The following is a 22458-nucleotide window of genomic DNA, read 5'->3' as shown; positions in this document are numbered from 1 at the left end:
TTCTTTTTCCTGATCATATTTTGTGGTTTTTGAATCAAAGAGGAAAGAGAGAGAGGTGGGGAATTCCTACTAAGTTTTTCACCTTTTTCTACTCGAAATCTGCTAAAATTGTTTGATGTAGTTATTAAAATTTTTGTAAGCAAGATGCTTGTTTAGTGGTTGAGTTCTTATTTATTCTTCTACCTAGTTTAAAATGTTAAATAAAATATTTTTCATATTAACTATTTGCTTATGAGCTTCAGGTTGAACAATTGAAGCGAGAGGTTGCTGAGCTTCGACATGCCCTTGCTGATAAGCAAGAACAAGAAAATGTCATGCTTCAGGTTTTGCATTGCTTTATGTTTGACAATTAAATATGTAAAAAATTGGTTCTTGTTCTCTCTTATGTGATAAAGATTTCTAACAATATATTGATTATGACTTATCTGATAGGTTTTGATGAGGGTAGAGCAAGAACAAAGGGTAACAGAAGATGCTCACAGATTTGATGAGCAAGATGTAGCAGCTCAGAGATATGCTGCTCAAGTGCTTCAGGTTTTACTTTTTGATTTAAACTTATTTTTTTAGTATTGCTTTACTATAATGTTGAATGCTTGTGTTAATAAGAAACAGCTTCCCGTCTCTCAGATTTTCTGTCTTATGCATAGCTGTGGTCACCTTTTTTGGAGTGTGCTTGATGCCTGTAGTGCATGAACTATATTGGTTTTTAAAGTATGGTATTTAGAGGACACTTCACGCGGATGAATAAACAGATTTGGCAGCCTAGTTGTTGCATTACCGTTTAACTAGTGTAGCTCTTGCAAACTCTCACTCTTTCTTTGATTTTTAATTTTGATTTTTTTGAGCACCCATTGCATATGATTAAGTGTGATATATTGCTTCTTTAATAAAAAGTTGTTTATTTTGCAGAAATTTGTTTAGATGGTGAGCAATGGAATGACGGGTTGTTAGCTACAATAAGAGAGCGGGTATTTTTCTATTGAAGGCTTTTGATGTGACTGGATTTTCCTGTTTGTTGTTTTTCTCCTTTGAGCATAGATTAGATGATTGAAATGGTTGATGACCGATAACCTACATATTCCTTAAATTGGTTAAATTACATCTTATTAAATCAAAAAAAATTTCCTCATCTTCCTCATATGCTGCTTCTTGGTTAAAAGCACTCTTATCTGTTCCATGCTTGCATTTTCTTGCTTCATTAAAATTATTGTGGTTGCTCTGGGGTTTATATCAGGTTCACATGGAGGTTGAAAGAAAAGCAATGCAGGGGGATGCAAACATTCTGCCAAGTCTTCATTTTCATGAAAAAATTACATATAAAGTTGGAACTAAGTTATCTATTACACTAGTAGATTTGGCTAAATGATTTCCTTATTCATCAACATTTGTTTCACACCTTCCAGAGGATCTATTTATATTTGTTCAGCAAAATACTGAGGCTGATAAATATGAGGAGTAAACAATTGCTACTTGCAGCTTGAATAAAACTTTACATGTGACATTGACCCCTTTGTGCATCATGAGGATTATTTGAGGTGAGGGTAATAGGAGATCTTTCCGTGGAAGCGAGAAGTGTATGTATAGCCTGAGGAGTGCCATAACCTGGATCAAATTTTGGATTTTGTTGATACAACCCATGCAAATTAGAGATATCATGCAAATCACAAGGTAAACAAAGCAAGTAAGCAAGCACAAGAATCCAGTTAGTCTTTTTCTTTTAAAAAAATAAATAACTAAAATTATAGGATGCAAAATACAAAAAACTAGATTGTCATGGATCTTATCTTCCCATTGGCATCTGAGCATTGAACATTGTTTTTTTGTGTATGTGGAAGATAGATCATATTAATAAAAATCACTTAGTATACCTACTATGGTCTAGTCCTATTTCATATTAATAGAAATCACTTAGCATATACTTATTGCACATTGGTCTGTTGATGTCCTTCTGGACATTGTAGTTATTTAAGTTGATGTCAATTGGGTCCTTCTGGACATTTTGGTTATTTAAGTTGATGTCAATACCTCCAAATGGACAATAGAGTGTTGGATTATTGAATGCATATACTTATTGCACATTGTTTTGTTGTCATGGGGAACATTAGATCACAACATATGTTAAATGTTAATTGTTGACTTGTAGACTCTGACTAAAGAAAACCTAACTTGATTTTTGTTTAATTCTTCAGAAAACATAGTTCAAGGTCAACAATAAAGTGTTAGATGGGACTCTTTCCTTTTGTTTTTCTTCCCATTCTTCCCTTTCTTGTCCCATGGTCTGTCTCATATCATTCTCTCCCTCCTCTCATATGACACCTACATAGCTCCTCTTGCCGTGAGGGATTAATTTATTTATAGTGATTTTTTTTTCTCAGTACTAATTTAAGTAGTCTATTGTTAATTGTTAGTAATTGCTTTTGTTCTAAACATAAAGTTTGGCTATAGTGATTGATCAATACACATCATTGGTTTAATGATTTTATTAATAACATCTTAATTGTTCTCAGCTTAGCTGTCTTAAAAAATGGCAATGTCTCTCCTCAGTCTCGTACTCAACTATATAGCATTTTCCCCTAAATTTTCTACCTCATTTTCATTTTCATTGTTTTTCTTTTCTTGGAGTTTTCACAGTTCAGAACTTAAAAGGTGATTCGTTGCCTTTAGAACTTGTGTTTAGAGCTTTCTGTTTTCAGGTTGTTAGAAGGAGATGAGTTTAAAATTTTACTTCCCTGCAAGGGAGAGAAAGATGAGAGGGTGAAATGTGCTTGTCCACTAGGTGTTAGGGTTGGGTTTGGCCATGCATGGTGGTGTCCTGGTGGACTGTGTCTTGCTAAGTCACCCAACCTAGGTGTTTGAGGAAGTGGATACTGGGTTTTGTTTTAGAGGTGGTTGATAGCCATTGTGGCCCATGAGGCTATTGGTTGGTGGTGGCATGTGAAATATAGGAGGAAGTGAGAAGGGGAATGGCGAGTGGGTCTGCTGCTATAGAAAGGAGGAGGAGGGAGAGGGAATGAAGAAGAAAAGAATAGAAAAAGGCAAATTGAAAAAGGGGCAAAAGTATCATTATATATATTTCTTAACACACGCTCAATTTAGTGTGTTAACGCATGGTTAACTTAACCAGAATTTGCAATGTTTGCACTTTACTCCAAATTTCAAGAGGGTTATGTGTATATTTTTAAACATGAAGGAGGTAAAGTGTTTTTGGACAAAACCATATAAAATATAATTAACCCAAACTGTTTGGAGGTCTAATTGTGTTTTTATTTCAATATCTATTAGTGTGTATTTGTTTTTGTTTTTATGTTTGCTTGCATGTGTGTTTTGACCTTTTATCTCGTTGAAGTTAAAAATAAAATAGGAACATATTTAGATTTAAATGAAAATGGTAACTCCTATAAAAACTACGGATTGATTAGTTTGTGAACACGTCATGTGATTCTCTTTGGTTCTTGTTGGCATTAGTGCTAGTGATACATGGTATTCTTGCAATCTTTTGTCATCTTCTGTTATCTGTGTTGCTTATCATTAAGGATCACTTCCACTCTTTGAAGTTTTGGATTGTTATATGCATTTCTATTAAATTGGTTTATAAAATAAAATTATTTAAATATGATTTTAGATGTAATTAATAATCTATTAATGTCTTTCTTATTTATTTTCTTTGCAGATTGGTTTTTGATGACGTTTGGAAGCATATTTGCAAATCAAGATCAAGTGTTGAATTATTTATTTATTTCCTGAACTGATACTTAGTTGTAGTTGCAAATCAAGATTGAGTGTTGATTTTTTTTGTGGACTCCACGTTAGTTCATTTTGGGATTTGCTTTGATGATTTTTTTATTATACATAATGGATTATTATTAAAGTTGTTTGATGGATACATTTTGATTTATAATATAATGGTTTAGTGAATTTTTGTGTGGAGTGGTGTATAATAGCTAGTGGATTTCTTAGTACAATTAAAAGGTTATTGGGATATGAGCAGGGATATTTGTGAAAAAATAATTTAAATTGAATATAAAATATGGAACAAGTTTAATGACGAATTTTTTCGTCATTTGTACTTGTTATTATGACAAAGTGATTATTCATCACTAACAAACTTTTTTTGTGACAAAATTTACTACAGTTTATAGATGAAAGTTTTTATTTATTTTGTTGTTTGGTGACTAAAAATTTCGTCATGTATATATATATTTCGTCACCCATGTATGACTTTTAAAGATGAAAAATTTCGTCACCTTTACATCTTATTATGACGAAATTATTTCCTCATCAATGATCAACATGCGTGATAAATTTATTTGTCAACTAAAGTTATAAATATGGTACTGAACAACTATTTGGTGACGAAAATGAGAATTTTTGGCGACAAAAAATTATGACTCTGAAGATGAAAAATTTCGTCACCTTTACATCTTATTGTGACGAAATTATTTCCTCATCAATGATCAACATGCGTGACAAATTTATTCGTCAACTAAAGTCATAAATATGGTACTGAATAACTATTTGGTGACGGAAATAAGAATTTTTTGCGACAAAATGTTGTTTTATTGGTGACAAAAAATTTCGTCACTGAAGTAATTTCATTGGTGACGAAATTATTTTTCGTCACGGTGGTTTTTAGTGACAAACATTCAATGACGAAACCGGTGACGAAAATATTTCCTCACAAATATCTATAGTGACGAAATTAGCTCTTTAAAGACAAAAAAATTTCGTCATTCAAGACCCAACTTGTTGTAGTGATCAGTCCTTAAAGTCATATCGGAGTCATTCATCACATCCGTTCATATCAAAGTATTTCAAGTCAGGTACAATATAGCCTTGTCCACATAAGTTCCAGTGTAGTTACATATACGTGCAATTATTCATATCAGAAGGTATGTATCATAATCAATATAGCAGTTCTCAAATAAGTCTTAGATGCAAGCACATGGTACACCGTAATGCATTAAACAAAGTTCTTCGATTACTCATAATATAGAATTTGTCACGTCGAGGTTCCAAATTAGTCACAAAACATAGATTGACGAGTCAAGCTTAATATAGTCACATAGTTCAGTCGATTCTCTACCAATCAAAATACATGGTCTCACAATTTTAGAGTTCGTCATTTAGGGTGCTCAACTCAGTTACACAATCACAAAGTCATAGTTCCAGTGGTTTAGTCATTAAAGACAGTAATATAACAAATCACCCTGAGCATAGGTTTGGATGTATATGTGCATATACAGAGTCAATCAATATCCCAATACGTATTTCACAATTTCCCAAATGGAGCACATATATATTCAATAAATACAGTCTCGAATCTTGTGGGTCTGACCAATCCAGACACGCAGGCAGCAAATATGAAAGGACATGCTGATCTGAATCAAATAATACCCCAAGCAAAGGTGTACATATGCACTAATTTAGAATTAATCACATATAGGCATTCGTTTATAAACAGTATAGATACCTGGAATAACAGTTGCAGCATTCTGAGTACTTTCTGAGACGAGTGCAATTACTGTATCTTGACTAGCAATTCCTACCATTGGTACGAATCTAGCTTAAGCAAAAGATTTATTCACATTTTGTTCAGTTCAGGGATAGTTCCTTACCATATGGTCCACTTTACCACACCTATAACGAGCCCCAGAGATTTGATAACAAACTCCTCGGTATTTCTTACACTGGTGGTGGCAAGGTTCTTCCCGTAGCAGCAACTGGCATTGTTGTCTTAAGATCTCGGCCATTTCTTGTACTATTCTTTCCAGTCTATCAAGTCGGGCTCTGGAAGAGCCTTCCAGCTCATATGCCCTTAATTTACCCACTCTCTACACAAACTCTTATTAAACCTTGCCAAACACTGGAATGCCCAATACAAAATTAAACACAGATACACATGCTTACATTCGCACATAGGCACATTTAATCACATACGTAACAGATGATTGCACACTTATCAGATATCACATGCTGAACATTTACTAAGTTGTTATATACTCAAATCATGTTCATATTTCACATAGACACCCATTTGCAGAGTCGAATGCACATAGGCAACTTTTCATTATTCATATGTTCATGTATGTGCATTATAACAAAACAAACTCGTTATACACGTTAGTGCAACAATTCATATCTTATATAATCACATGTTTTCAACATTTGATTAAACTTGCATTATGCTTTATACAAAAGATTCACAGGTATGCATATACAAAGGAGCATACGTATTCAAATATTTTGCAATGCAAGCAATTCGTAAACTTATAGCGCATAATCGTTCATATCAAAACAGTTAGGCGTATTCTCGATGCTTCCAAGTTCATACTTATCATATGAATGCATCCTAGATATTTTCTAGATGCTTATTGTTCTTTTGGACAAGTGTGTGAGTTATTAACTCGTGCTCTGATACCACTCTGTCACGACCCGAACCCGCCCCTATGGGTTAAGGCCATAACCGGCCAGTAATCACGAGATTACCTACAGCCTCAAACCAAATGAGACAAAACTCATCAGAGTAAAGGGGCCAAACGGAAGCAAATTTAAAACTTTGTCCATAGAGCTGTGCTTATATGCACATCATAACATTTCATACATACGTATGTTAATAACTCACAACAGAAAGTATAGTAATATAAAGTTCTATACAGACAGGATCATTAAAGTCAGCCAAAACAAAGCTATATACAGACGTACACCAAAGTCCTCGCCAACATGACAAAATAACATAGAATGGCAGAAGGGCGAAGACGTGTCTCGTACGTGAGATGCAAGGGCTGACTCTTCAAAACCTTAGTTGTTCCATACAGACTTCACTGGGGCTGGGTTTGGCCTTCTCTTGGCTCACCTACAAACACATGAATGAGCGTGAGCGAAAGCCCAGTAAATAATATCAATAAAGAATACACATAGGAACAATATACACCAAATGGCCTTAGGCCCAATTTATATTTCTACTAATACATACATACATAGACATATGTAAGCTAATAACTGCGGTTCCAAACACATCATACGACCTTGGGCCCAATTCCTTAGTGTCAAACTGTTATTCGTGTCAAACTGGCCTTTGGCCTTTTCAAACTTCCATATCAAACTGGCCTTTAGGCCATTCAACCTTTCATTTCAAACTGGCCTTTAGGCCTTTCAAACTTTTATTCATGTCAATCTGGCCTCTGGCCCATTCATGCATGTCAAACTTTCATTTGTGTCAAAACGGCCTTTGGCCCAACCATTAATGCAAATCGGCCTTCGGCCCAATCATTCATGTCAATTGGCCTTCGGCCCATAATCATTTATTCTTGTCAAAATGGCCTTGGGCCCAATCATTCATGTCAATCGGCCTTCGGCCCAATCATTCATATCCATCGGCCTTCGGCCCAATCATTTATATTAATCGGCCTTCGGCCCAATTATTTATATCAATCGACCTTCGGCCCAATCATTTATATCAATTGGTTGTCCATAATTCAAATTAGCAAACTCACAAAGAAATAAGCAATTGGACAATTGACAAACGTCAGAACATCGATATTACTCACAGTGATCGGCTCGTGGATTTGCCTGGAGCTTGACTCTACACATTATATAACACATATGGGTCACAAACGATTCAATCCGTTTTTTAATTCACATATTCCTCTTTAGGCTTCATTCTTATCTCTTTAACTCAATTACAATGCTTAATGCATGCCTAAGAGTGCTTGCAAGTGATAGAGAACGGAAAACGAAACACAGAACGATCACACAAAATTTTCAGAAACAGGGTCCCCGCTCGAGCGGACCATGAGGTCTGCAAAAGTACTGGTTATGCCATTTTTACGCTCGATCGTGGAACTTGGACGCTCGAGCGAAAGTCCATCTTACATTGCTCCCCGCTCGAGCGTGGACTTCCCCACTCGAGCGGATTTCATGGTCTGCCGAAAATACTGGGAGCACGAAATTCACGCTCGAGAGGCGGTTTCCCCGCTCGAGCGGACATCAAATTTCTGGATTTTCCAGAATGTGTTCTTGAGATCAAATTCGACATTCCAACCACATTCCTTGCATATTATGGCTCCAATTTCACATATACTTGTATTAACATGGTACCAACACTAAAACACATCAACATAGAGCTCAATTTCATGACTCAAACACATGCGTGGCTCATTTTCCACCAAACTCATTACCAATATAACAATTTCATGCATTCAACACTTACACCCTTGTAATTTGCACATGCATGTGGTATATTATTCTCATTCTTAACTTATATGATGAAGAGGTGGTCAAGAACATAATCTTCAACTAAAAACTCACATAGATCGTGCATTTGGTGCTCAAATACGCAAATTCAAAGCAACTACATACATGCATGCAACATTGACCTTCAATTCAACATGATCAACCCAATTTCATTTCAATTCTTGTTCTTGACCATTAATCAACTTTGAACACACAAGATTACACATTACACTCATGAATTCAAGAATCAATTGCTTACCTAGTGGCTCGATTTTTCCAATCAATAGCAAATTCTTGAATAACCTTCAAGATCACCAAGCTTTGAGCTAAATTGCACAATTCTCTCCCTTTCTCTCTCTCTACAGCTGACTCTCCCTCCCTCTCTTAGAGCCAAAATCAGCCAAATGATAAGAATGAGGGATTTGAGTGTATAGTGCCTTTTTACAACACTCTCCACTAATTTCATTATAACAATAATAACAATTGGGCACTAATTCATTAATTCAATCAACTTAATCTAGTTTGAATCAATTTTTCAATTAAACTTCACCGTAGGCTCTAAAAGTTATGCCAATCACAATGGCGTAATCAACTTCGGGTTCTGTGGCCGATAAGGCCTTCAATTTAATTCCCAAAGCAGATAAGAAAACAGATATTCCTACGATGAACAAATAGAAATTCAAACTCACACATTTTCACATAATGGCACAAAAAATCATATTAAACATATAATCAAACACATAATAAGGACCAATTAGCTAATTACAGAACAGGGTTATCACAGGTTTCTAGCCATGAATGGGATTTTCTGGCCATGTGCCGGCCATGAATGGCCATTGCCGGCCACCTGTCGTCCAAGAGTGATCTTTGCCAGCAAAAGATGGACATGAGCCAGCCATCAATGATCCCTTGGCGGCCATTGATGCAAAAAGTCAAATTTTTGCAGATATTTGTGTTCTAGCTGTTCCAGCTGTCCATTTTGGGATATTTTCGACCCGAGGCCTCATTCTTCTATATATAGAGAGCCTTCTCTATGGTTTTGAAGGTTAGAACAATTTAGGAAGAAGTTTGGGAGCCTCTCTCTCTAAAATCTCTCTCCCTGTACAATCCTTTCTCTCTAGATTTCTCTCTCTCTTGAGCTTTTCTGCTTAGAAGCTTGTATACTTCAAACTTTAACCTATCAACCCTTAACCAAAGTGGTTCATCTTTGGGCTGAGGTTTCTTGAAGCTCTCTTGGAGCGTCCTTTAAGCTCTAGAAGGTAGTTTTGACTTGTATTTGTGCCTAAAAGTGTGCTTGGTTTCAAGAGGTATAACCTTTACCCTTTAAGCTTGTTTTCAATACTTGTTTTACAATCTTTTTGCATTGTTTTTTACTTAGTTTTCCACTACAAAAACCTCTATTTTTGAGGCTTAAAAATGGTGGTTTGAGGCTATTTTGAGTTTGGGGGTGGTCCACCATTCTTGTCTCTTTGCTTGTTAAGCTTTTGTGCCATCTTTTCATCAATTTCAAAACAACTTTTTTTGGCCTTTTAACCACTGAATTCCAGAGAATTTTCAGTGGTAAAAATCATGTTTTGAGGTCCAAAATGGGAGGGGTTGGCCTCCCCTCCTTGTGTCTTGTTTGCATGTGTAGATAGCCTAACATGTGAGCATGTTTTTCTACCTCTTTGTGACTTGATCTTAGCACGTTTTAGCTACTGATTTGGCATGTTTAAGCTCTGTTTTGAGCTAGTTTGATCACTAGAGCTTTGCTTTGTATGCTTGTAGTGCAATTATGCTTAATTGCCTAGCATGTGCAATTATTTTGGCCTCTTAACATAGCTATTCTTAGCTTATTTCAAGCATGTTTTAGAACTCTATTTAGGATGTTTTAGGACTTTTTTGGACTGTTGGTCCCTTTTCAGCTTTGTATTGCATGCTCATAGTGTAATAGTCTTCACTAGTTTGATGTTTTTGGCCCTTGAACATATTGTGCATGAGTTGCTTGCATGTTTTAACATCATTTTGCATGTAATTTCAGCACATACTATCTCTGCAACCTCCCTCATTTCATCACTTTTTCATTTTTTTTGAGGGTTGGTTAACCTTAGGGTTGTGTTTAAGCTTGAGATAGAGTTTGTGCTCAATGGTTTTAATCATCTTTTGAGGTTTATACTAACCAAAGGCATGATCTCTCTCATGTCTTAAGTCACCCCTTGGTTGAAACCTCTCTCATTAGAAGACACTCACCTTGGACTTAACCAGTTAAAGAATGATTTGGTAATGTAAAATGCGTAAACAAAATTAGACAAGTTAAACATGAACAAGATAAGCATTTCGTGTTTGCATTGCATGTGTTCAATCAAACGTTATATTGTACACAAGGTAGATTGGTCCATGTCATACTCAAAGTGATGAAATTAGCCAATCTCCTTGGTCTCCATTGCCTTTGATCATCCATGACAAGGTAGTGGATTTGAGTCTTATTTGTGCATTTATTAAAATTGTACTCCTTGGATCTTTGGCCATCATGCAATGAAATTGCTTGATTGGTGGTTTTGGATCCAAGTGTGCCACTCCTTTGTGGTTTTGAGATGATAAGGAGAGGCACAGTACAAACATACCTTTGGAAAACCTTCCATTGTCCTCTGTTTGTGCTCTGTTGCAGTGTGATGACTCAGTGCATCAGTGGCCGGTAGTGCCTTATTGTTGGCCAGCAGTGCTTCATTTTTGGCCGGCAGGGGACCGACAGTAAGCAATCATGGCAGGCCACTGGTGTAATCCTCAGCAAAGATTTGGTAAGTTGGAGCAGAAAGGTTTTGAAGTGTACTCAACCCTGCAAACAGAGCCCCTCGGTAGCAAAACAGAGGGCTTTTCGACGCGAAAACTGTGTGCATGCATCTTCTACTTCCTGAAGCAGAGTAGTAGCAACATAGTTTAATATGCTAATTACTTGGTTAATTTGCATTGATTGGTGTAATAATTAAGTAGCTTAGCTTAGCTATTTCTTTATTTTGTTTTGTAATAATCAGTCTAATTATTTTAATTAGATTAGTTTGATTACCTTAGCTTAGATTAGCTTAGCTCTTATTCATTCGGACCCTCCTTCGCGAGGGCATAATGTTGTAATAAGTGTGCCTGTGTGTGTGTGCATGTCTTCCAACCCCACGTCTTTCTCCTTCTTACTTAACCACTTTCGATGGTTAGATTAGGGACATTTTCAATTAGCATACCTTATGCTTGCATGTTTGCATTCATTTATTTGTCTTGCATGCGCCGAGGCTCGGTGCATCATTCAAACTGCATCGTCATTTTAATACTTCTTTGAATACGTGTTTGAAAGCATGCTATCAAAGTGTTGCAAATCATATGCCAAATTAGTAGCCGAGCCTATTATTTGCATTATTGTATGTGTTGCATTAGGTGTTTTACATAGTTAGGATCATGTATCTTTCTAACTAGCTTTTGTTTTGGCTTGGAGTACTCGGTGAGCTTTACGCTTTAGCATATTGCATGAGTGTAATTGCTATAATGCCATGTTTCGTATGCTTGCTATGTGGCTATATGCTTACTTGCTAAACTGAATGAATGCTTGTGGATGAAGGCTTTGTTGCTTGAATTGGAACAATTCAATGATTGTGAGTTTTAAGCCCACTTTGCGAAGTGGCAAATCATGTCTTAAGCCCACCATGTTTGATGGCAAATCCGCGCTTTAGCCCACTTAAGGGTGGCAATTTCAAACCATTTTTGAAAACAAACACGAGTTGAAGTCGTTCCAAGTCTTGCGACTTAGTCTCTACTTGCTTGTGTGCGTCACATAGTAAAGTTAGCTAATAACCAGAATAAGAACACATGTGTTTATAAAACAACATATCATGTTTAGTAGAGGCCGATCCTTGATCGGGCGAATGGGGGTGCTCATTTTAGGACCTTCCCTTCTCGTACCCAAGTTCCCGAGCCGAGGCAACTTTGGTGATGACAGACACGTGGCCTTTAGCACGAGTCAGGGTTTCTTAAATTTTTCCAAAATAAAATATTTAGGTGACGACTCTGTAATTTGGCAAAGCAGTCCAGTTTTGGCATTATTTGATCTTAAATCAATTTTCCAAAATGATTTGCCGGATCAAACTCTTTGGTGTTTATCAGTTTCACATTGCACTTTGTGAGATTAGATTTAGAACTGTGACGGGAGTCTGAACTGTAGGACCTATTCGAGCTCTCCAAAAGGGTGGTGCGAAGAAAGTCGAGTCCACAGTGTCTGGCGACTCCGCTGGGGATTTAGAGACCTTGATTCGAACTCATGATATGTTGTTTCATCTACATTTATGTGTTTCTTTGCATTGCATTTGCATAGGTGTGCCTAAGTCACAGTGTTTGCCATCTGCTATTCCTGAGCGGTTTGCCAGAGGCTTGTTTGGAAAAGCGTGCCAAAAGGCTAACCGATTGCGGGCTCTGCCACGATGGGAACACAAACCTTGGATTTGAACTATCGCTATACCATTTGATCCTCCTTTCACTTCTCGATGTTAGGAGCGAGTGGTATATTAGGTGGTCTTTGGCGAGGCACTCTTTTTTGACCAATTGACCTAGTTGCATATTGGAAGCCATAGAGACTGTTCCAAACTAGGACAGGTTGCTCATCTGAATGCAGGATTGTATGAAACCACTTGCTTGAATAGCGAACCCCTAGTTCCTGACGAAACAAGGACAAGGAAACCCTACCCCATCATAGGGGTGTTTTGGCTCTCTTTAACTGTATGTGCTTTACAGTGAAACTGTGCAGGGATGTGCTTATTGTAGACACCCCATTTTTGACTATCCTCAAGATTTGGATTTCATCGTTTGAACACCCGATGATTGTGCTCGTTCGTGTTCATTTTGAGTCCCTAAAGGTCTCAGTTGAGTGCCTTGCCTTGGAGCCTCTTATCTTGTCTATTTTGTGCTTGGATGTGAACCAAAACCTTGGTGCCTCTTGCCTGGGGGGAGGGGAAGGCCTTGTCGGCCCCTTTTGGCACTTGTTGGCCACTTTTCCTCCTTGCCGGCTACTTGAAGTGGTCGGTTGGCTAGGGTAGGTGGCCGGCCGGCCATTTGAAGTGGCCGACGACCATTTGAAGTGGCCGACGACCATTTTTCTCCTTTTTCAAATATTTTCTTTGCCAGCTATGCCAGCTGTTGATCACTGATCGCCATCTCCATACACGTGTATGGAGGGATGAATACAAGCCTTTGGCTTGTATTTCTATATAAGTGGAGCTCTCTCCTCCATTTGAGAGGTTAGAAATTTTAAGAGCAAAATTTCTCCTTTCTCTCTCTAGAACTCTCTCTTTTTCCCTATTTTGGGCTTGAAAGTGAGATTTCTCTACATATTTGCACTAAGACCCTTGGCCAAACTCCTTCATCTTGGAGTTGAGGTTCTTAAAGGCCTTGTTTGAGCTCCTAAGGCTAGTTTTAACTCAAAGTTTTGGCTGTATTGTTGCTGTGCTTCAAAGGTAAAGCCTTATGCCATTTAAGCTGTGCTTTCATTACTTGTTTGGCCACCTTTGCATGCTAGTTTGTGGCTGGTTTTAACCTCTAAAAAAACTCTATTTTAAAGGTTTTAAATTGATGGTTTGAGTCTTGTTTAGTTAGGGGGTGGTTTCCTTTCTTTGCTCTTTGACTTGTGAAGCCTTTTGAGCCATCTTTCAAGGCTTTTGAAACACCATTTTCTTGGCCTTTTAACCACTAAATTTCAGAGGAATTTCAGTGGTAAAAAGTTGGTTTTGAGGTCCAAAATAGGAGGGGGTGGCCTCCCCTCCTTGTCTCCTGTTTGCACGTGTAGGTAGCCTAACATGTGAGCATGTTTTTCTACTTCTTTGGAACTTGATCTCAGTATGTTTTAGCTACTCATTTAGCATGCTTTAACTCTGTTTTGGGTGGTCTTTGTTATATGAGCCTAGTCTTGCATGGTTGTAGTGTAAATCGCTTCACTAGCCTTGTGTTTTAAGGCCTCCAACATGCTTTGCATGAGATGATTGCATGATATAATATCATTTAACATGTGATTTCAGGGCATATACCTCTATCACACTCTCACTTAGTTCACTCCTTCATTGCTTTTGAGAGTTGTGCTTTGAGTCTTGCTTGCGAGCCAACATGTGCGCATGATTTTCTTGCCTTTTATGCTTCCATCTCAGCATATTTTAGCCACTATTTTGGCATGATTTAGCTCTGTTTTGAGCTGGCTTGGTCATTTGAGCTTGATATTGCATGCCTCTAGTGTAATGCTCTTCACTAGTTTTAATGCTTTTGGCTTTTAACATGTTGTGCATGTGTTGTTTGCATGATCTTGCATGATTTAGTGTCTTTTGCATGCCATTTCAGCAATAAAAAAGTCTACAACCTCCCTCATTTCTTCATTTTTCTATTTGTTTTGAGGGGTGTTTAACCCTATGATTGTGTTTAAGCTTGAGATAGAGCTTGTGCTCAGTGGCTTTAACCTTCTTTTGAGGGTTCCTCCTAGCCAAAGGCATGATCTCTCTCTTGTCTTAAATCATCCTTTGGTTGGCCACTCTCTCACTAGAGGACTCTTACATTGGACTTAATCGGTTAAAGGATTAATCAGGAATTTAAAATGTGTAAACAAAATGAATCAAGTAAAATATGAACAAGATAAGCATTTGTGTTGCATTGCATGTGTTTGGATCGAACGTTAATCCAAACACAAGAAATGTGGGATGTTTCATACTTAAAGTGATGAAACGTCTCACATTTCTTGGTCACCGTCACCCTTGATCACGCATGATAGGATGGTGGGCCTTTGAGTTTTATATGTGCATTCATTGAGCTTGTACAAGCTTGGTTTTTTGGCCATCATGCATGAAAATGCTTGATTGGTGGCTTGAGAGCCAAATGCCATACTCCTTTAAGCTTGAGAAATGATAAGGAGGATGGCAATACACATATTTCCCTGCAAATACATTGCTTTGCCTTTGTTCCTCTCTATTGCAGCAAAAACAGAAGTTTGGAAAAACAGGTGGCTGACCGGCCACTTGAGGTAGTCAACCGGCCACTTATACTAGCCGACCGGCCAGTTAAGGTGGCCGGCAACCACTTTTTGTGGCCGATCGGCCACCAGTCCATTTTGGTGCAAAAGTGTTCCTGTTTTGGAGTAGTAGTTTGGAATGTTGGTTCGGTGTTCAGCGATCAAGGCGAGTGCAAACAGAGGCAACCGGTGGCAAGGTGTAGACGCGTTCCTGGCTTTAATGCTACAGTTCGGACTCAAATGTCACAGTTCTTAATCTGATCTCACAATGTGCGATGTGAGATTGATAAATCACCAAAGAGTCCAAATCCGGCAAATCGTTTGGGAAAACTGATTTTTAAGAAAGAAGTGCCAAACGTGGACTACTTTGCCAGATGCAGAGTTGCCACCTAAATATTTTATTTTGGGGAAATTTAGGAAATCCTGGCTCGTGCCTAAGGCCACGTGTCCGTCATCACCAAAGTTGCCTCGGCTCGGGAACTTGGGTACGATTGGGGAAGGTCATCTATGAGAACCCCCGCTCACCCGATCTAAGATCGGCCTATACTAAGCATGATATCTTGTTTTTGAAAACACATGTGCTCTTATTCCAATTAATTAGCTAGTCTTACTACGTGATGCGCACAGCAAACAAGTATAGACTAGATTGCCTAATTTTGAATAAAGCATCGCATATCCGTTTGTTTGGAAAATGGTTTGAAGTTTGCTACTCGCAAGTAGGATAAAACACAGATTTTAATGAATCGTTCCAATTCAAGCAATCCAGCCTTCACCCACAAGCGTTCAGGAAGTTATATCACATAAGCAATTAGCCACATGGCAAGCATGCTGTCATGGCAAAACTCACACTCATGCAAGATGCTAAAGCATAAACACTCAAAGTGTAATCCGAGCCAAAACAAAGAACTAGTTAGTAATCAATGCATGATCCTAATTCATGTAAAAATGGCTAATGCAACACAGGCAAAATGCAACTAGAATAGGCTCGTCTATCCTAAGAATGACATGTGAGAGATGACAAATTGGTACATGTATTCAAATAGGAATTGAAATACAATGCAGTTAGTATGATGCACCAAGCCCGGTGCATGCAATACAGATGAATGGTGCAAACATGCATAGCATAAGGATGCTAATTGGAATATGCCCTAAAACTAACCATCATAAGCGGTTAAGTAAAAGGGAGAAAGAAATGGGGGTTAGAAGACATGCATTACACACACGCACGCTTATTACATAATTACGCCCTCTCGACGGAGGGATCGAAAGAATAATACAGATTAACTAATTAACTAACAAACAAGCTAATTAATTATTACACAACACTTAACAAATTTCAACAAATTAATTAAGCTACGAAAAATCGTAAAGAGGCCTCGAGAAGAGGGACAAATGCATGCTCAGTTGGTTTCCGCCGAAAATCCGTTGCCATGCTTCATGTTGCCTCTGTTTGCATTGCTCTGTTCCTCTGAAAATTGTGCCAACTTCTGTGACACTTTTGAACCACCTCGTGTACACTGTGGGAGGTCATCGACCAAAGATAGGGCCATCGACCAGGGGAAACTGGTCATCGACCAAAACTAAGGCTCTCGGCCAAATGTTTGTTGCCGATCAGCATTAAATATGGTCGATCGACCATCTCTTCCTGTGAAAAGCTCCTGTTGCTGTAGCAGAGGACAAACAGAGCATGTCAATACATTTACAAGACAATGTTTGCACGACTGCACCCCTTATTATGTTTAAGACCCAAAGGTGTGTAGTTCTCGACCCTCGGACTGCCAATCACGCATTCCAATGCATGATAGCCAAAGGAGCCAAGTGTGCAATTCAATATCAAGTGAAATGCAAAAAACACATAAGGGGCCCCAGCCTCTATCATGCTTGATCAAGAGGCTGGGGAATGCACGCAAAATGCAATGCAACCTAAGCATGCAAGCAAGAATGCAAACAACTCAAGCATGATACAAATCTAATGCAACATGAGCATGCAACCATACAATATGCAATAGGCATACAACCTAAATATGCAAACATGCATAGCATGCAACAACATGCAAAATGAAACAAGCATGCAACATGGTAAGACAAGCATGCAACAACATGCAAAAATGGACTTAAACCAAAATGGGCTATTCTCAAACATACCCAAATTAGTGGCCAAAGTCATGAATTGGAAGCATGAAAATGCAAAGCAAATATGCACATGTAAATGGTTCAACACTTAGGCATAGGAGGGCAGCTTTCAAGAGCACTTAAAAGAGGATGAACATGGACATGTGACATACATTGTAAGCTCTGAAATCATGTTAGGAAAGGTGCCAAACCAACCAAACAAACACAACCAAATCATGCAAGAAGGCTCAAGGCTTAAGGCTAGCCAAGGGGTTCAAACCATGGCTATGTGAAACATGATGCAAATGGCCAAAGTGAACCAAAACAGTCCTAAAGCATGCCAAACTAAGCCTAAAACATGCAAGGAATGAGACCAAAACATGCTAGAAAGATGAGCATAAAACATGAAGCATGCAAAGCTACAAAAGGGGTGTTACACTACACCTATCAAAACCAAACATGGCATGACTTAAACCAATAAAATCAGAGTTATGGCATATCAAAATAAGCCCAAAAACCCACTTAGATGGCATCCCAACGACCTAAGCATGGAGGCATACACAACGACCCATTCATGAGGCATAAAACATCAACTCTTTAAAGCATTAAAGGAGTGATAAGTGCAAGTATATGAGCATACTATGTGGACTGAAATAACATAACAAATGATGCCAAATCATTGAAATGGTCCAAGTAAAGCATGCTAGTGACTTGGACACTCAAAGCTAACAAGCTAGATTGCATGGTAGCTATAGAAAACAATGCAAGCATGACCAAGACAACACAAATCAAACCTTAAACATGGTAAAACGTGAACAAAGTCTTCTCAGAGCTAAGCCAAAAGCATGCTAAAATGACATGTTACAACATGATGCATATTAAGGCAAATGAGGGGATTGCAAGACAAGTATATGGAGCATGTAAGAGGCCATTAATCCAACTTGAAGCAGAGGTATATCATGGAAAAATAAGACCAAATACTTGCTAAAATGGAGCTAAAACAAGCTAAGAAAACATGCTACCAACATAAGCCATTTATGCAAGCATATAAGACAACAAGGAGAGGGGATGGCCCTCTCCTATTTAGGACTCCAAAACCACATTCCCACCACTAAAAACCCTCTGGATTTTAGTTGTAGAAAGGTCATGCAAAGCTAAGAACAAGGGCCAAAAGGGATGGCATAAAACATGGCTTAACAAGGCCTTGGAGGGGGTAAACAACCCCAAACCAAAAGGAGACCTTAACCACAGATTTAAAGCACCAAAAAATAGAACTTTTATCAGTTAAGAGCTAGGCTTAAAACAATAAGAAAGAAGGTCTAAAAGCTTAAGCAAAAATGGGGTATTAAAAGCAAGAATGCTCACCCTTGAAGAACCTCTTCAAGAACACCACTCTAGCAACTTTCTCTAATCAAAATCACCTCAAGAACCCTAACACCAACTACTTAGGACCTCAGCAACCAAGGATGGTGTATTGCTACGTGTTTGTGTGCAATAGTGAGAACAAAACACCCTTTAGAGCACAAAAAACACACACAAAGATGCCAAGAGAAGAGATAGATAGATACAACTTCTCTAACCCTAAATTTCAGAACCCTGGAGAAGGGAGGAGGGCCTCCCCTCTTATAGAATTCCAAATTCTAAAGCTTCCTAAGCAAGCTAATCAAGGGGCAAATCCCTCCATACACGTGTATGGAGGGGAGGAATTGTGGATGCCAGCTGTCACAGCTGGCATAAAATATCTTCATAAGGCAAATGAACATGGTTCGACCAGAAAACATGGCCGATCGACCAACACAAGGGCCGATTGACCAAAACGAGTGCCGATCGGCCAACACTTTTGGCCGATGTCAAGAAAACAAGGCAGATGGCTTCATGCCTTGGCCGATGGGTTAAGGGGATGGCCAACAAGTCACCCTCTTCCCTAAGAAGCAAAAACACAAGTCCTTGGTCCACAACCAAGCACAAAATACACAAGTTGAGAGATTTTGAGGCAAGGCACGCGACCGAGACCTCCGGGAACTCAAAACGAACACGAGCATGGATGATCATCGAGTGTTCAAATGATGACGTCCCGGTCAAAAATGGGCTGTCTACAGTTGCCCCTCTTTGACAGAACTCGAATGTCATAACAATGACGGGAGTGAATGTCAAAGCCCAGAGACGACCCATTTTTGATGAGGCTGAAGACTTAGAGAAGCATACAAGACAACAAGATATGTGCCTGAAGGCAGGGGCAAAATGCAAGGAACATGCACGATGCCGAACATAACTTATGATCTTGCAAAGAAAACTGTAACGAAGCAAAACATGCAACAGTTTTAAGTAAGCGAACACAAATCTAACTACATTACATGTAGAAAGGATGTAAGAAAATTATACAATTCTCGCTACGTCTCACGCGAAGAATATACAATACCGTCCGGTTCGTCTGGTCGCACCAGCTTCAAATAAACCGTACATGCAATATCGTGCCAGCAAAAGAAAGAAACTTAACAGGTACAATAACGTTAGAAACTTGCATAGCAATGCAAGTGAGAAGTGCGTGACAACGCAAGTGAAGTGTTCATAACAATGCAACCTAAGTGTGACACATAACAATGCGGAAGGGATGCAAGACAATGCAACCTAAGTGTAACGCATAACAATGTGGAAGGGATGCAAGACAATGCAACCTAAGTGTGACGCATAACAATGCGGAAGGGATGCAAGACAATGCAACCTAAGTGTGATGCATAATAATGCGGTGAAAACAAGCATAACAATGCAATTGCAGTGTTCATGACAATGTAATGCACTAACAAGTGCAGGTAAGGTGCGCAGGATAGAGCGATACAATGCACAAAACAGTGTGATGCGCAAGATAGCGCGAATGAAATGCAATGCACAAAATAGTGTGATGAGGTACGCAAAATAGCGCGATGCGCAAAATAGCGCGAATGAAATGCAATGCACTAACAGGTGCATGTGAGGTGCGCAAAATGGCACGAATGAAATGAAATGCACTGACAGGTGCATATGATGTGCGCAAAATAGTGCGATGCGCAAAATAGCGCGAATGAAATGCAATGCACTGACAGGTGCATATGATGTGCGCAAAATAGCGCGATGCGCAAAATAACGCGAAATGAAATGCAATGCACTGACAGGCGCATATGATGTTCGTAAAATAGCATAAAATGAAATGCAATGCATTAACAGGTGCATATTATGTGCGCAAAATAGTGCGATACGCAAAATAGCGCGAATGAAATGCAATGCACTGACAAGTGCATATAATGTGCGCAAAATAGCGTGAAATGAAATGCAATATGCAGAATAATACAGTAGATGCAAAGGGTGACAAACTCCAATCATGTTGGAATCATGAGAAGAGAAAAAACAAATCCCAAACACGCCGAAAACGTATAAGGAATGGGGACACTCAAACTATGTTGAAATCGTGAGAGGAGGTCCAAAAACAACCCGCCCAGGCCCGCGTATACAACGCAACCTGAGATAAAACCCACCCGGGCCCGTGCTTCACGTGTCCTGAGATAAATTCCAAACACGCTGAAATCGTGTAAGGAATAGGACACTCAAACCACGCTGAAATCGTGAGAGGAGGTCCAAAAACAACATGCCCAGGCCTGCGTATACAATGTAACTTGAGATAAAACCCGCCCAGGCCCGCGCGTCACGCGTCCTGAGATAAATTTCAAACACGCTAAAATCACGTAAGGAACGGGACACTCAAACCACGCTGAAATCGTGAGAGGAGGTCCAAAAACAACCCGCCCAGGCCCACGCGTCACGTAGCCTGAGATAAAACCCGCCCAGGCCCGCGCGTCACGCATCTTGAGATAAAACCCGCCTAGCCCCGCGTGTCACGCTTCTTGAGATAAATTCCAAACACGCTCAAATCATGTATGGAACGGGAGGGAGAAACATAGGGACATATCCCCGTTGCTTCGGAAGGGTATAAGCATTGGAACGTATTCCAAAATGCTCTAAGCCAGAAAAGGAGAAACATAGGGACATATCCCAGTGTTTCGGGAAAAAAAAGGAGAAACATAGGGACATGTTCTCGTGTTTCCTGAAGGAAAGAGAAACATAGGGACGTATCCCCGTGTTTCCCAAAAAAAAAGAAAGAGTGCAAAATAATGCACAGCTCTCAGCGTATCACACGCAAGAGAGGAAAGGGTAAACCTCTCAGCGTATCACACGCGAGAGAGGAAAGGTATCCAAACGCGTGCCGAATGCGAGAGGAGGACGGTATCAGTCAAACTAAAACGAAACTTCTCTGAATGAACAGTACATAGAATACCGTGCATAAATGAGAAAGAAATTAGACAGGTATAATGCAACACGATGCATGATGTTTAAGGAATGTAATAAACAAACAATGCAGCGCTTCAGCAAGCACCTCACGGGGTGAGTGGCAACAAACCGCTCTACTCTGACGGGGGTCTCCCCTTGTGTTCTTTGAACTCTCACCTTCAACTTGCAGTACAAAGGTGCTGAAATGATGACAATGAGGAACATCTGCTGGGGAAACCATGGATACTGCTTTTCTTCCTGATCATATTCACAACTTTCCTTATTCTTCAACGGGGTGACAGGCTAGGTTTGTTCAGTATCCAGAATCAAGGCGCGTACCTGCTACCTCAACCTATGGGGCTTCCATACAGATTTCAAGCCAGGGATACACCCCTGGGTATTTAAACCAGACTTTAGTCTTGAAAATTCCAAACCTTTGTGTTCTAGGCAACAACCATGCGAACTCTAGTTTCCACCAACGCAATTGATCTCCTTAGAACTCATTGCAAACATAGCCAAGATGCCTCTGGTAGGGATTGGTACTCAGGGAGAGCACTCCTAATCGTGATTCTTATACTGAGATAGTCAACACAGTATTTGATTCACTTTGAACACACAGTTCGTACAGCACACTGCTCATTCTAAACACACAGCCCATAACACAATACTCCGTTTCTCTGAACACACAGCCCATTTTGAACACTGCTTATTTTGAACACACAGCCCATTCTGAACACTGCTCATTCTGAACACATGGCCCATAACACAGTACTCTATTTGTCTGAACACACAGCCCATAACACAGTACTCTGTTT

The 22458-nt window shown here is 39.1% G+C and overlaps 1 long non-coding RNA gene across 2 annotated transcripts; it reads left to right on the top strand.

Annotated features, from left to right (window-relative positions):
* Positions 1 to 58: 58 nt before the first annotated feature.
* LOC114322585 (uncharacterized) lies at positions 59 to 3915 on the top strand. 2 transcript variants are annotated; one of them, XR_014365675.1, is made up of 4 exons: positions 59 to 323; positions 433 to 534; positions 910 to 968; positions 1235 to 1282. It is a non-coding gene; the product is annotated as an uncharacterized LOC114322585 (long non-coding RNA). The 2 variants fall into 2 exon arrangements; XR_003650814.2 differs by lacking the exons at positions 910 to 968; positions 1235 to 1282 and adding an exon at positions 3671 to 3915.
* Positions 3916 to 22458: the final 18543 nt, after the last annotated feature.

Source organism: Camellia sinensis, chromosome 4 (assembly GCF_055761805.1).
Source record: "Camellia sinensis isolate YWXY chromosome 4, ASM5576180v1, whole genome shotgun sequence".
Taxonomy (NCBI): Eukaryota; Viridiplantae; Streptophyta; class Magnoliopsida; order Ericales; family Theaceae; genus Camellia; species Camellia sinensis.
This window is presented reverse-complemented; position numbering and strand designations above follow the sequence as displayed.